General features: G+C 32.4%; 1 long non-coding RNA gene across 1 annotated transcript; it reads right to left on the minus strand.

Moving 5' to 3' along the window:
* Positions 1–8,999: 8,999 nt before the first annotated feature.
* LOC112522357 lies at positions 9,000–11,599 on the minus strand. Its single transcript, XR_003070166.1, has 3 exons — positions 11,436–11,599; positions 11,148–11,332; positions 9,000–9,088 (listed from the first exon to the last, which is right to left on the minus strand). It is a non-coding gene; the product is annotated as an uncharacterized LOC112522357 (long non-coding RNA).
* Positions 11,600–14,245: the final 2,646 nt, after the last annotated feature.

The raw sequence follows: 14,245 nt of genomic DNA on the forward strand, positions 1-14,245 counted from the left end.
TAATACACTTTTAAAAAAAATTATAAAAAAATAATAAATTTTATATAGTTAATTTGATACTAATATCGGTATATTATTGTCAAAATTTTATAATATCATCAAATTTATATTTTATTAAAAAATAAAAACATTATCGTTTTTTCAAAATCAATAAGACCATATTATAACATCGACCGAAATAAAAAATAAAATGAAATATTAAAATCAAGATGTATTTCGTTGCATTACGTAAATACCCATCTAGTATGTTAAAAATAAATTTTATAATTTATAGTTTGAAAACGATCTATTTTATTGTTTATATGTGGACTTTTTTTGCGTTTACATTGAAAGTTTAAATAATACAGCGATGAAAAGATTTTGTATCATGGGGTTGTTTGTTTACCTTTTAATAGTTCCATTAAAAGACAACATTTGAATCGTTAAGAAGTGAGGGGTTGTTTGGCAGTTGCTGAACGGTTTGGTGCAGAGTGATTAAGTGGTCAGAATGATTAAGAGGCTTTCATGATATAGTTTAAAATGAAATATAATTGTTTACAATGAAATTATGACGCTTAATGGTTAAGGGAGACACAAAATACAAAATCATTCAGAGGGTTTTAGAACCATTAAGAGACAATTTTTTTTGTCAAACAAGATTCACCTCCTAACGATTCAGATGTTGCCTTTTAATGGAACTATCAAGAGGTAAACAAACAACTTCTCACTTCTTAACGATTCAAAAAAAAGCCTACCTCTTAATGGTTCTAAAACCCTTTGAATGATTTTGTATCATGAGCCTCCCTTAACCATTCAGCGTGCTAATTTCATCGTAAACAGTTACCAAACTATAATATTTTAATTGCACTATATCATGAGAGTCACTTAATCATTTCAATCACTTAATCATTCCACACCAAACCATTCAACAGCTACCAAACAGTCATGTAGATCTTATAAAAATAACTTTTTAAATCATACAATGATGAAAAGATTGAAAACATGTTTTCTGATACGATATTGAATAAAAATACATATTTTTAGTATTTTTAGGACATAATTTGTCAAAACTAAAAAATAAATTAAATAAATTTGTTAAGTTAACATTCTATTACGAAGACATTTTCAGTTACGTTAACCTTTAGGAATCGTTTAACAAACACTTAACATGTAGTTGTTTGTTGATAAAAGTCATCATATTTACTTACCTTATTGAATTGTCGGCAAGTGTCTTTTACCTATCGATTAACTGTAGGGCCGTCCCTATGGAAGGGGGGTCAGACATACACCCGGGGCCCACAAGAAATAGGGGTCCATATCTCTTTAGTATATAATAGTAGTTCAAAAAATTTAGAAAATAAAAGAGGTACAATTTTTTTAATATTTAATAATATTCAAAAAGAATTTAATATCATATTAAGGATCCATATATGTATTAATTAAGTATATTGGAGAAGAAAATACGTAAAATATTAATTGGTCGTTTATTTTATAGTATTTCTTATTGTTTTTTTTTTTATCTAATATCAAAGGCAAAAGCTATTTGGCTAAAAGACCTTGATATATATTGTTTATCATCGACTCTTTTGATTATTCCATTCACATGAATTCTATTTTTATATTATAATTTAGTAGATTTTTGTTATTAACTAAGAAAAATCATACATTTGAAAAATTATTAACCATATGAGATTGTCCAGCTAATATTTATATTTAGGGGCCGTTTACCAAATACTTACTCGGGTAAGCGCTTACCAAGTTATATTACCATATGAATATGATAAGGATCAAAAATCTTACCCGGTAAGAACGAGGCAAAGACCAGGTAAGTAAGTGAGGGCAATGACTCTTACCGCAGTCAGCTCTTGCCGGATAAATTGTTGCATAAAAAGCCGTTTTTGTTAACTAAAATTTTATCCGGTAAGTAAATAATAGTATTGGATTTTTCCGGTAAGTACTTACTGGGTAAATGTTTGGTAAACGACCCTCTAGTATTCATACGTTACTGACTCTTGTTATCTAATACTGAATGTATAAGTCTTAAGTATTCTCTTATCTTTATAACAAGAATAAGATCTCAAGGTACAATCAACATGGGCTTTTGTATCCAAGATTAATGGTCTTGAAAAAGTTTGTTTTAACCCTAAAAGTTTAAAACGGTGATAAAAGACTCAACATAATGCGAGATGGAAACCCAACATATTTATATTGATTTACATAGAGTGTTATTCTAAATAGTCAACATTGTGACCCCAAATGATGTCAATCTATATATTAAAGGTATATTGTAGGATTTTTTGATGGTAGAACAGATTGATGATGTTATGTAAAAATGATATAGAAGATAATATTAATTTAGAAATAGTTAATGATTGATTTTGCGTTTAGGAATACTCATGAAAACGTTTTTATATGAATTATTAGTATTTCTTGAATTTGATGTTATTTCTAATGATAAAAACAATATGTTGAAGATTTTTTCATACATAATGAGGACCCTCTTTTACATCTCACACATGACCTATAAAATGTCAGGAACGGGACTAATTAAACGTTTAATAGGTAAAAAAAATCTTCTCCTTTGCTAATCGGTAAGCTTCTCGGTCCTTACTATCCTCTTGTAGGGTAAGATTCTTGATCCTTGTCATGCTCATTCGATAAAGTAAGTAATACGCGGTAAATGCTTACGTGGCAAACGACCCCTTAATAGTGAATTGCATTTTCCGCTCCTGTGAGGGGACCGTAACTGCAACAAACAAACAGAAGATGGTTAGATGGATGACATTAGTAACAAGGACCAAATTACAAATAACATATAACATATAGTTTCACATATATCAACTAATACTGATAAATACATATTGAGTCATTTCATACAAAACTATACAAACTATCAAAAGTCCACTACAAACTTTTTCCTAACAGAACTCTTATACAAAAGATCAATACAGACAAGTGTCAAAAGCAAACTTCAGATATTTCCTGATCAGGATATAAACGGATTCACAATTTCCCTTTTCCTTTACTTCTATACATGGCGGCCTTGAAATACATATTTTTGAAAACAAAATTAGAGTTAGACCATAAGATCTAGTGAAGAAATCCACCCCAGTATAATATTTAGAAGAAAAAGTTTATACAAAACTTCTCAGTTCATTAAACATATAGTTGGCCTTAGCCACATTTAATCATCCGTAAGCCTAGTTGTGCTCAAGCACAACCCGTCAAAATATATAATTGGCACCCAAGCACAATTCAATCATTCGTAAGCCTAGTTGGCGCTCAAGCACAACCCGTCAAAATATATAATTGGCACCCAAGCACAACCAACCAATCATATAATTGGCACCCAAGCACAACCTAATCACTCGCAGGTATAGTTGGTGTCCAAGCATAATCTGTAGAAACAAAGCCTTAACACCATTAATGACAGCAATTTATAGATACCAATAAGGTATACCATTTCATCATAATACTCATTTAAAATATGAATTTCAGTTGAAAAATGTTGTAGGAGAACTCATTTTATATGATATACGATGTTATAAACTTTAACCGAATATGAGAATTCAAATCTGAACACTTGAATTTGAATCAAGTAAGCATAGATCATAATCAAGAGAGATAGACTCAACCTTATCTCTAAACAATCTCTAAGGCACCTAAAAATACCCCGAAAAACCCCAAAACGAAATGAAGCAAAAATTGAAAAAAAATATATGCCAAAACAGTGTTTCTCACGAAGTGCCCCGCGACCTGGGTCACTGGCTAGTAGCACCAACTTCTATTCGTTTTTCTTCCCTGCTTTCGAACCTACAAGCTCTAGCTTTCCATCAAACTCAATACAACTCTAAATCTTCTCAATAGAACATTTATAACCCACTTTTGCTCTCAAAGTGCCATGAAGTAAGAAATCAAAATTCCAACCTCAAAGGCTTACACGACTTCGCACGCGACCAAAGTCGCGGGATTCACTGACTTCATAAAGCCCTTATTTTTCGATAGATTCCAACCATAACAAAATGTCACCAGATTTTAACCTAGATTCGACATCAAACTTCAAAACATGAAATCCATTCACTAGATAACTGGAAAGGGTAAATCAGGGACAACATGCTAACTCATTGTTGTTGTGCCCTAACATTAATTAAGTGCAAGAGATGAGATTATAATAGTACAACGACAATAGAGAGGAGTTACCTTTTATGAAAGAACTAGTAAATAATATTTCAAATCTGGTTAGTTATTTCAATTTGTTTTTAGTATAATATTGGAAATAACAATGATGGTAGGTGCGAGCTACAGTGACGATGTAAACTATCACAACACATGAACTTACGGAGTTTCGACTTCGGAGGAGAAGCATAAACAGAGCAACGAGGAGGTGATACAAAAGGGTTTTTTTTACAGAAGTCTATGTACCTCATTTGAATTGTAGAACAAAGGTAAAACTGTCGTCTTTTAACTTGTCCCACTTTGTTCAAGGGTTTTGGGCGGGACAAAAATATTCACTTTTTTCCAAGTTTATGACGTGCCAAGCATGAGACATGGCTTTTTATTATGTAATGTTTTTGTTCAATACTGTAAATCAAATGTACCCATACTGATCAATTTCAAAACAATAACATCAGTTGTAACTAAGAAGAAACCCAAACTCTCAGTATAGCTTCTACAACATTGTTCAAAAAGTTGAGGAACCAGAATACCAGATTATCTTATCAGTAACGAAAACAAGAATATAATAACAGTACGGAATGTATACAATATAAATATTATCTAAAAGTCATCATATTTGATTAGTTTTCTATATAATTTGAACTTTCCCTGTTACCATGATGTTTTCCCAATCCTTTTCCAAAGATGTGATGATTGATTTACAAAAGTGTAAAAGATTTGGGGGCATAATAATGTCATATGATCTAGCATGTCACTTTACACCAATTTAACAAAGGGGGTTAATTCTTTATAAAATATTAATTATTAATTAATAAAATTTTAAATACCCTTTAATACTGAAAACTAGTAATTTTATAGAGACGGACCCAAAATCTTTTTTAAACTACATCACCAAATAATTGACAATATAAAATAAAATAAGTATTACGTGTAAAGACTATCAGGTTTCATTGAAAATGATGTATAACGGGGTTTTTTTTTAATTAACTTGGATATCCAACCTGCTATGCGAGCCGACTAATCCCAGGTCGACCACCTGCTTTGCAGATAGCCTGGAGTCACCGCATTTGAACCTCCGTGGCCACAAAGAGATTTTTATTCCTCCTTGGATTTGAACTTGGGACCTCCTGGTACTTTTGAGCTTTGGATCCAAGCTCAAACCAATCAGACACCACCCTTGTGGTTGTATAACGAGTTTTTTGCGGCATACAGAAGTGGTTTTTCTTCCTTTTGTTGCTATTACCAAAAGATTTTGAACTTACAGCCTATAAAACCACATGTAATGACAATATCAATAGGCCACTTTATGTTAATTAAAGGGAGCGCACATCAATTTAAGGTAGGTGTAGCTTTAAGGCCTATAATTTTTTATATTTATGTGTGTCAATTAAACGGTAGGAGTCCTTGTACGTCAGACCACTCTTGCAATCTTATAAACCCGGATCAATAACATCAATTCTCATAACATGATAATAATGACAATTAGTTAACTGGTCCAAAAAGAAGTAACGTTATTATAAAGTTGGTAACATGAGAAAAAGAACTATACCATGCATGCATCTTGCAACATTACATGCATGCAATATTATAGTTTAAGGTTAAATCAGAAATTTTACAGTTTTAACTCAACAAATATATATTTAACTTAATGCATAGAATTTTATCAAATATTGTTGATCCGGTCAATTAGTTAACCCTAACTTAAAAGGGAACTTTTATAGCAAGTTCAAAAGAAAATGTGGTCAATAAGTTTTATCGGTTTTTCAATCATGTGCCCTGAGGGCATATAATAAGGATAATTAAGGGTCGTTTGTTAACGATTTAATGAGCTTAATGAAACTCACAACTTATTCAGTCAACTATACTTGACTATTTGGTAGTGGTTTAATAACATAGAAAATGATTTATTCAGTAAGATTCTAGAGAGAGATTTATCCAAAAGGTCAAGTTTTTTTTTCTCTAAATCTATTGCTCCTAATTAAAAAATACGATTTTTCACCTATGAAAATCACTTCGAAAAAAAAAATTCTCAATCTATATAGACATATTAAGCTACACAGACAACTTTATCCATACAAGACTTAATGAAGGACCAACCAAACAACCCCTTAATATGTAAGAGCATCTCCAACAAATTCATCAAATAAATTCAAAATGTAGAATCAAAACTCAAAATTTACAGAAATAAATTACATTCAACTACAAAAGATTTTTTTAATTATAACATTAATTATATTATTATATTACATATATATAATAAAATTTTATTTTCTTTCATAAACATTTAATATTAAGGTCTCTTATTGGTGGAAATACAATAAAAAATTGTTTCTCTCTCATGGTAATCACTTTTGAAGAGTTATCCAAATTTGGAGAACTTCACACACTCTCCGATGTTTTCTCTATTTTGGAAAAAAAATTTAAATTTTATCAACATATTTATTTTTTCCTTTTAAAAGAACCTAAATTTGCCCAAAATTTTTATTTACGTTTAAAAAAGTTGTTAGAGATGCTCAAAATAATATTTCATCATGAATTGTATTTCCAAATCTTGTCCAATCTTTTTAATAACTAGTATAGTATGCGCGTGATGTTGCATCTCGATTTAAAGTCGAGAATTTAAAACGACAATCATGTTTCATTTTTGTCTTTTTTTTTCCCATCCCGAAACTAGTTGTATACCCGCACAATATAGCCGAGTGTAAATTTTGAATAGATGTAAGCAAGAATACCTGATACAAATCGGTTTTTACCAAATAAAACATATATGTGGATCCATTTCACATTTTTTATGTAGAATATATATGTGAGAAAGAATAAAAACCAAATCAGTGTTAAAGTTGTGAAAAATATATTTCCTTGTGTGAAAATGATGGTAGTTGATGCTGCTGTAGGGATCTTCCTCATAGTCACCAGTTCTAATTTTTCCAGGACACTTGAGACTGGTCAAGGTGCAAGCAAGTTGGCCTAGACACCAATGGTTAAAAGAAACAGTGACTAATGTTAAATTTTTTTAACTGCAAATAGAATACAAGTTGAGAATTTTATTCTTGGTTGCTATTATGATTTAGAAGCTGAAGTTTGTGATTCATCGGTAGAGGATTTCTTTTCAATGACTTTCTCAAATGCTAGCATTGCATCAAAGGACGAGAATATTGCCAAAAATGTTTCTCAATAAATCATATTTATGGTAAATACTTAAATAAATGTTTATTGATATTAAACATGACAATATTATTTTTTTTTCTATAAAATAGGAATCAACTCATAAAGTATTTTTCCACAAAAAAGACTACTTATACAGCTTTCTTAGAAAAAGAAAACTAAAACAACAGTTGCACAATAGTTAAAAAGATAAATTTACAGTAGGCATGTAAGTTTACATGGTGCTCTTGACCCAAGCCTCTTCGGCCGAGTCGACTACAAGTTTAAGTTTCCCTTCTTTCACCAAACCAACAAGATAATCCACGTTCTTGGCTTTCGTTCAAAATAATCAAATTTTTGAGCAGGTACAATTCTTCATGATAGCAATAAAAAATGTTTTGTAACCATTGCTTTTTTCAACCACTGAAAATCGACATCAACTGTTTTTTCAAGCAGGACTTTTGCAATAGATGACAAATTCTGTAAGCTGAAATTTGAATATATATGCAATATTCAGGTATAGCATTATCGGTCTTTAGACTTTGCAATATGGTCTACTGGTCTATCATTTTCAAAAATTAAGAGGTAAAGGAAGGGGGTAAAATGGTCATTTACATCATTCAGACAAAATATTTTGTCCAACAAATGAACACCAGTTTAGCTTAATTTAGACAGATAGATTAATTCCTTAAGGCTAAGAAGTCAACTAGCGGTCTAGGAAGGCTAAGAAGGCAACTAGTTGCTTAGCCAACGACAGTAGATGTACAACTTAATCCATACAGAGTTTAACGAAAAATCAACCAAACAACCCCTTAGTAAGATATAAGAATCTTGCCTTGGATTTGATCATCTTGAGTCACAGATTGATCAATCCCCTTGTGCAATTTAGGGCTTTTTTTTAGCATGGTGGGTAATTCTCACAGCTGCTTGAATCGAATATGTTAATATGGAAGATCGATTTGCCCATATTTTTGAAGATCTATAAGTGTCCATAGCTATTTAGGTAGTGTTGTGCGAAATCTGGCAAACCATTCTAGAGTCAGAGTTTTTTGTCGCTAGAGATCATCCAACTTGTGAGTCCTGTAGATAGAGATTTAGGGACCGTTAACTAAACGCTTACCCGGTAGGTGCTTACCAGCCAATTTTCCTCACTGGATGAACATGCAAGATCCAAGAATCTTACCTTGTAAGAGCGATGATAAGGATAGAGAGTCTTACCCGGTAAGTGAGGGTGATGACTCTTACCCGGGTAAGCGCTTACCATATATATTATTGCACACGATACCATTTAGATATACTACAATCTTACCTAGAAAATAAATTATAGTATTGACTCCTAACTATAAGCACTTACCGGGTAAGCATTTAGGTAAGCAGCCCCTTAGTCAAGAATATGATAAACACAAAGAAAATATCTACAGGAATGATATTCAATCGAAGTAGTCATCATGTATATTGAATATCAAGAACTGTTAACAAAATAATCTGAAATGAAATCTATACAATTTGTATCTTAAAAAGTTACAACAAAGTTTAACAGACACTTTTTATACTAGAATAGAAATGCTAAAGATACATGGTTTACATGACAAACTAATTACATGGAAACACGTGTTCCAGTATCCAGTAAGAACTCTTCGTTTCTGAGAAGTCCTCGATCTGGAAATCTTCTAAGTATAATATTGTATTGAACATTCAGAGTTATTCTTCTAACTCTGAACTCCAAAGCTTCGAAACACTTGGTCGCAATTGCTCTTCTATCGAACTTTGGAATCTTAACTCCAGAACTCTGAAGACAACTTTTTCAGAGTTAGCACTTAGTCAAATTATTCTTCTTTAAGATATCATTGATATACTTAATTTGATTTATGAATATTCCTTTGGGTGTTTGCTTAATCTAAAGTCCCAAAAAGAAATTCAGTTCACCCATCGTACTCATTTCAATCTTGATTTGCATTATGTCTGAAAAGTTCTTACAAAATTTTGGATTAATAGAACCAAAAATTATGTCATCTACATAAATTTGTATCAAGATTATATGCTCACCTTGCTTCTTAAAAAATAAACTAGTATCTATTGTACATTTCTTGAAGCCATACTTTAAAAGGAAGTCAATCAGAGTTTGCAATCATGCTCTCGGAGTCAGTTTAAGCCCATAGAAGGCTTTGTTCAAGACATAGACATGATTTAGATATTTAGGATCTTCAAAACCTTCAGATTGTTGAACATAAACTTCTTCATGTTACACACCATTCAGAAATGCACTTTTGACATCTATTGGATAGACTTTGAAGTTCTTGTAAGCAACATAGGCTAAGAAAATTCTTATATCCTGTAAGAAGTCTTCGTTTCTGAGAAGTCCTGATCTAGAAATCTTTCGAGTATAATTTTGTATCGAACATTCAGAGTTAATCTTCTAACTCTGAACTCCAAATCTTCAGACTTAATACTCGGTCGCATTTGTTCTTCTATCGAACTCTAGAATCTTAACTCCATCACTCAAAAGACAACTCTTTCAGAGTTAGCACTTAGCCAAATTATTCTTCTTCCAAACTCTGAACTCCGGGATTTCAGATTTCTGAAGGCAACTCTTAAGACTTAGGGGCTGTTTACCTAAATGCTTACCCGGTAAGTGCTTAACTTTAGGAGTCAACACTATAATTTATTTTATTGGGTAATATTGTAGTACATCAAAATGTAATCCTATACAACAACTTACCTAGTAAGTGCTTACATGGATAAGAGTCGTCACTCTCACTTACCGGGTAAGACTCTCCATCCTTATCATCACTCTTACCGAATAAAGATTTTTGGCCCTTGTCATGTTCATCCGGTGAAGAAAATTACCCGGTAAGTACTTACCGGGTAAGCGTAATTAGTAAACGGCCCCTTAATTAGAGTTTGAATCGATTTTATCTTTATGTCTACAATCAATCTTGAAACTAGGGGTGAGCATAGGCGGGTACCCGCCCTTTTTGACAGGAACCGGAACCGGAACCGGTTAGAGCGGTTCTTGAATTTTTGGAACCGAAAACAGAACCGGAACCGCAGGGTTCCGGTTCCGGTTCCTGGTACCCGCTTCCTAAAATATTAAAATTTTGTTATTTAGAAATAAAAATAAAATATTGCCAAAACACTAAATTAAATAAACAAGAATACAAATTATACGGAATAATGGTTACAAATATTGTTTTAACGATTACAAACCATAATAGACTAATAGAAAATGTTCAAAGTTTAACGATTATATACTATAATTGTAAATGTTCAAAGTTTAACGATTATATACTATAATTGTAAATGTTCAAAACTTAACGATTACATACTACGAACTGTAGTTTAGTAGAGCTAGAAAGTAGATGAAGAATGAAGATGACCGCGTCATTTGAAGATGTAACTTAATATAAATTTGGTATTGAAAAAAATCAATTATTTTTTTATTGAAAAACGACCGCCGGTTCCGGGTACCCGGCGGGTAACGGTTTCGAAAAACTGAGAACCGGAACCGGAACCRTTCTCAATCGGTTCCGTATTTTAGGAACCGGAACCAGAACCACTCATATCGGTTCCGGTTCTGGAACCGGCGGTTCCGGTTCCGCAAACGGGTACCCGATTCCGCTGCTCACCCCTACTTTAAACCTTGTCATCGGAAACAAGGAGTACAACGTCTTTATAAAGAAACTGCCTCTGGCTGAATGAATTAAGTCATCACAGTTATATATGAGAGGAAGACCAAAGAATGCATAAGCTACCAGTAGACATTCAATCGCTTGTTCATAACCTCATTCTTTTAGCAGGTTTTATGCATAATGAATCAGTCAATGGAGTGGGTATTAGTATTACACAACCTGTGATTATCATTAGGGATCAGGAACCCATTACCAGCAGCAACATCACGTCAACACATCTGCACCAAGTTGTGATCCCAGTTCCACTAATCACTCTCGATCGTCATTTGATGATCCACATGCATCCAGTGATGTAATACCGGTGTAAATGGATTCTCACGAAATATCAGCTAACCGTAAGAAAGCTGAAATTGATGTTAACCAAAAGGAAATCGAAAAGTGAAATTCACTACCCGTTTAAGCTCGATATCCATAATTCTATGTGAAATGGAGAATCCATGGTCATACCAAGACAACAAGTAAGCCACAGAAACTTGTTTAAATGGAACCGGAGGGAGGACGATGAAAGGAGAAGATGACTGAGAACACTATTATTGATGGTTTATGAAACCCTACATCAAAGATTTTAGGAGAAGTGATCTTCGATTTGAATTTGATTTTGGAGATTTCAGAGATTTGAATTTTGAATTTGGGTTTAGTTGTGGGAAAAGAAACCATCGTAGTGTTTTGAGAAGACGAAAGATCTTGAAAACCTAAACCCAAAAAAAAACAAATTTAGGGTTGTTTGTAATTCCATTAAGAGGTAATTTTTGAATCGTTAAGAGATGAATCTTGTTTGGTAAAAAAAAAGTTTGTCTTTTAATGGTTTTAAAATCATCTGAATAATTTTGTATCATGGGCCTCCCTTAACTATTAAGAGCCCTAATTTCATCGTAAACAATTACCAAACAATTATATTTCATTTTGCACTATATCATGAAAGCCTCTTAATCATTCTGACCACTTAATGATTCTACACAAAACCATTCGGCAACTGTCAAACAGCCCCTATAAAAGGTAATGGCGGATAATTTGAGGAGTCATTTTTAGTCGAATTGAATTGATCTAAATGTCACTACTTCCACAATTTTCAGGTTCGTAATATCGCATGCCTAGTTTAAGGCAAAAAAAAAATTCAAATTGAACGCAGATATGCAATTGTGACGGTAAATTGGTTGAATTTAACCTTTGTGTTGTCTTTTAGCTAGGTCTGCAATGGTTACTGCGGATATATTGACATTTGGGTTAAACCGAAAGAAAGATGGTTAGAAAACCAATTTGGATGAGAAAAATGGTGATTTAAGTTAATTTCTCTAATTAAGTTGAGCGAGGAAAGAACTTGTGTTCTTTGGGAGAAAGCTCAAACGGGAAGGAAATAATTTGACCCGAGAAGAAAGTGAAAAAGTAAAGTTGAACCTTTCAACTTTGGTGGCTTCGTTGGTGGTGCATTTAGGAGTTGTACCTCATGCATACTAAGTTGTGACTAAGAGATCTTTGAAATATTTGCATTAAAAAGCAGTATCTTATACTGTATAAGTTGTAACTAAGAGTTCTGATCTAAATACATATTGATTTAATACAGATACAAATACAGATAATATATACGACTTCATTTCTTTATATTTATCTAAATAATTTCCATATCTTTTTTATTCTCTTCAACAAACCCACACATAATGTATCCATTCTTAAGACATTTGTATAAGAATTCTACGAAGGCATGTGTGAAAGGGAGAGTTAAAATTACGTTATTGTCCCAAATCATCCCTACAAAGATCTTCAATATTAACTAATTAACAACTATATATATTAAAATCATATAGAATGGGACTTCCACTAAGATATTAGTGGAAACTACATTTTTGGTCCTTCTGGATTGTTTAAAATTATGAATATCATCCTAATGGTTCGTAATAACATTAGTTGTTCGTGCGAGGTGTGAATCGTTATGGGTTTTGTTCTTGATATAAACGTGACCCGTGAAGGACCATAAAATGCTCTTACGTGCTAGTCATGTATTCATGTCAGGAGTATAGTACAAATGTACAGTATAAATGTTTAAAACATTAAGCACCCGGTTCCCTAAACACCTTGAGAATCAAGCACTGTCGATGGCCTATATCTTCTCCCACGACAACTCCACCTTCCTTCACTGTGTAATCTTTCTCATGAAGCAAATCAATCAAAGTTCCTTCTTATAGAAATGCAGGGATTCTTCCCACTTCTTGTCAAACGCACATGAAAAAAAATACAAAAACAAATCAATGAAAGTTTCATAGTGAAATCAAACAACATGGGCTATGGCAGGAATTAGTTAATTCTTCCAGATTCTTATCGAATTGCAACAACACAAACGCACTAAGGGAAACATAACGTCGTTTCCAGTTCTAGGGTTTCAATCACGATTAAACTAGGATATGTTTTATTTCAAGAAATCAAATTTCTCACTTAATACTTTTAGGATTTGTCTTATTTTGCGAAGCTGAAATCCCCATTGGTGGTGGTTGGTGGCAGTAAGAGAGTGCAAGGAAATAGAAGGGGTTTCGACGACAGAGAGAAGGGAAGAGAGCAGTGTTGGTCATGATGAAACAACGACTAGATGAAGGTGTAGGGAAGCAAAGAGGTCACAGTAGTAATGTGTAGAAAGAAGAAGAGACAGTAGGGTGTATTTATGGATCGTACAAATACTGAGAAAAAAGACAAAAAAGAAGATGTAAAAAGACCAAAATACCCTTGCATGCTGTTCATTTGAGGAACTCAACTAGCCTCCTTTAATTGATAGTCATTACGGTGAGGTACTAAATCCATAAGGTTTGTAAACCGTAAGGACTACGAATGTAACAAGGAAAGTATATGTAGGATATGTAATTTAGAACAAACCACAAAGACAAAAATGTAAATATTATTTACCATTAATTATTTTTCTAAGTTGTTAAGTTGATATTAAAATATGTTTATTAAAATAAAAAATAATTAAGAGGAAGGCAATCTTCAAATTGTTGATACGCTTCTTGTATTTTGTCCCATGGAGTCGTATGCTTGGAAACTTCTTACATGTGAGATGCCACCATCATTTCTAAATTTTTTATTCCTTTTATTTCCTTATTTTATATATATACATACATACATAGGGTTGAATTTACGTGAGAACCGTAAGATTAATTTATATATATATATATATATATATATATATATACATACATAGGGTTGAATTTACGTGAGAACCGTAAGATTAATTTATATATATATATATATATATATATATATATATATATATA

This window comes from Cynara cardunculus, assembly GCF_001531365.2.
Source record: "Cynara cardunculus var. scolymus isolate 2C chromosome LG 12, CcrdV1, whole genome shotgun sequence".
Taxonomy (NCBI): Eukaryota; Viridiplantae; Streptophyta; class Magnoliopsida; order Asterales; family Asteraceae; genus Cynara; species Cynara cardunculus.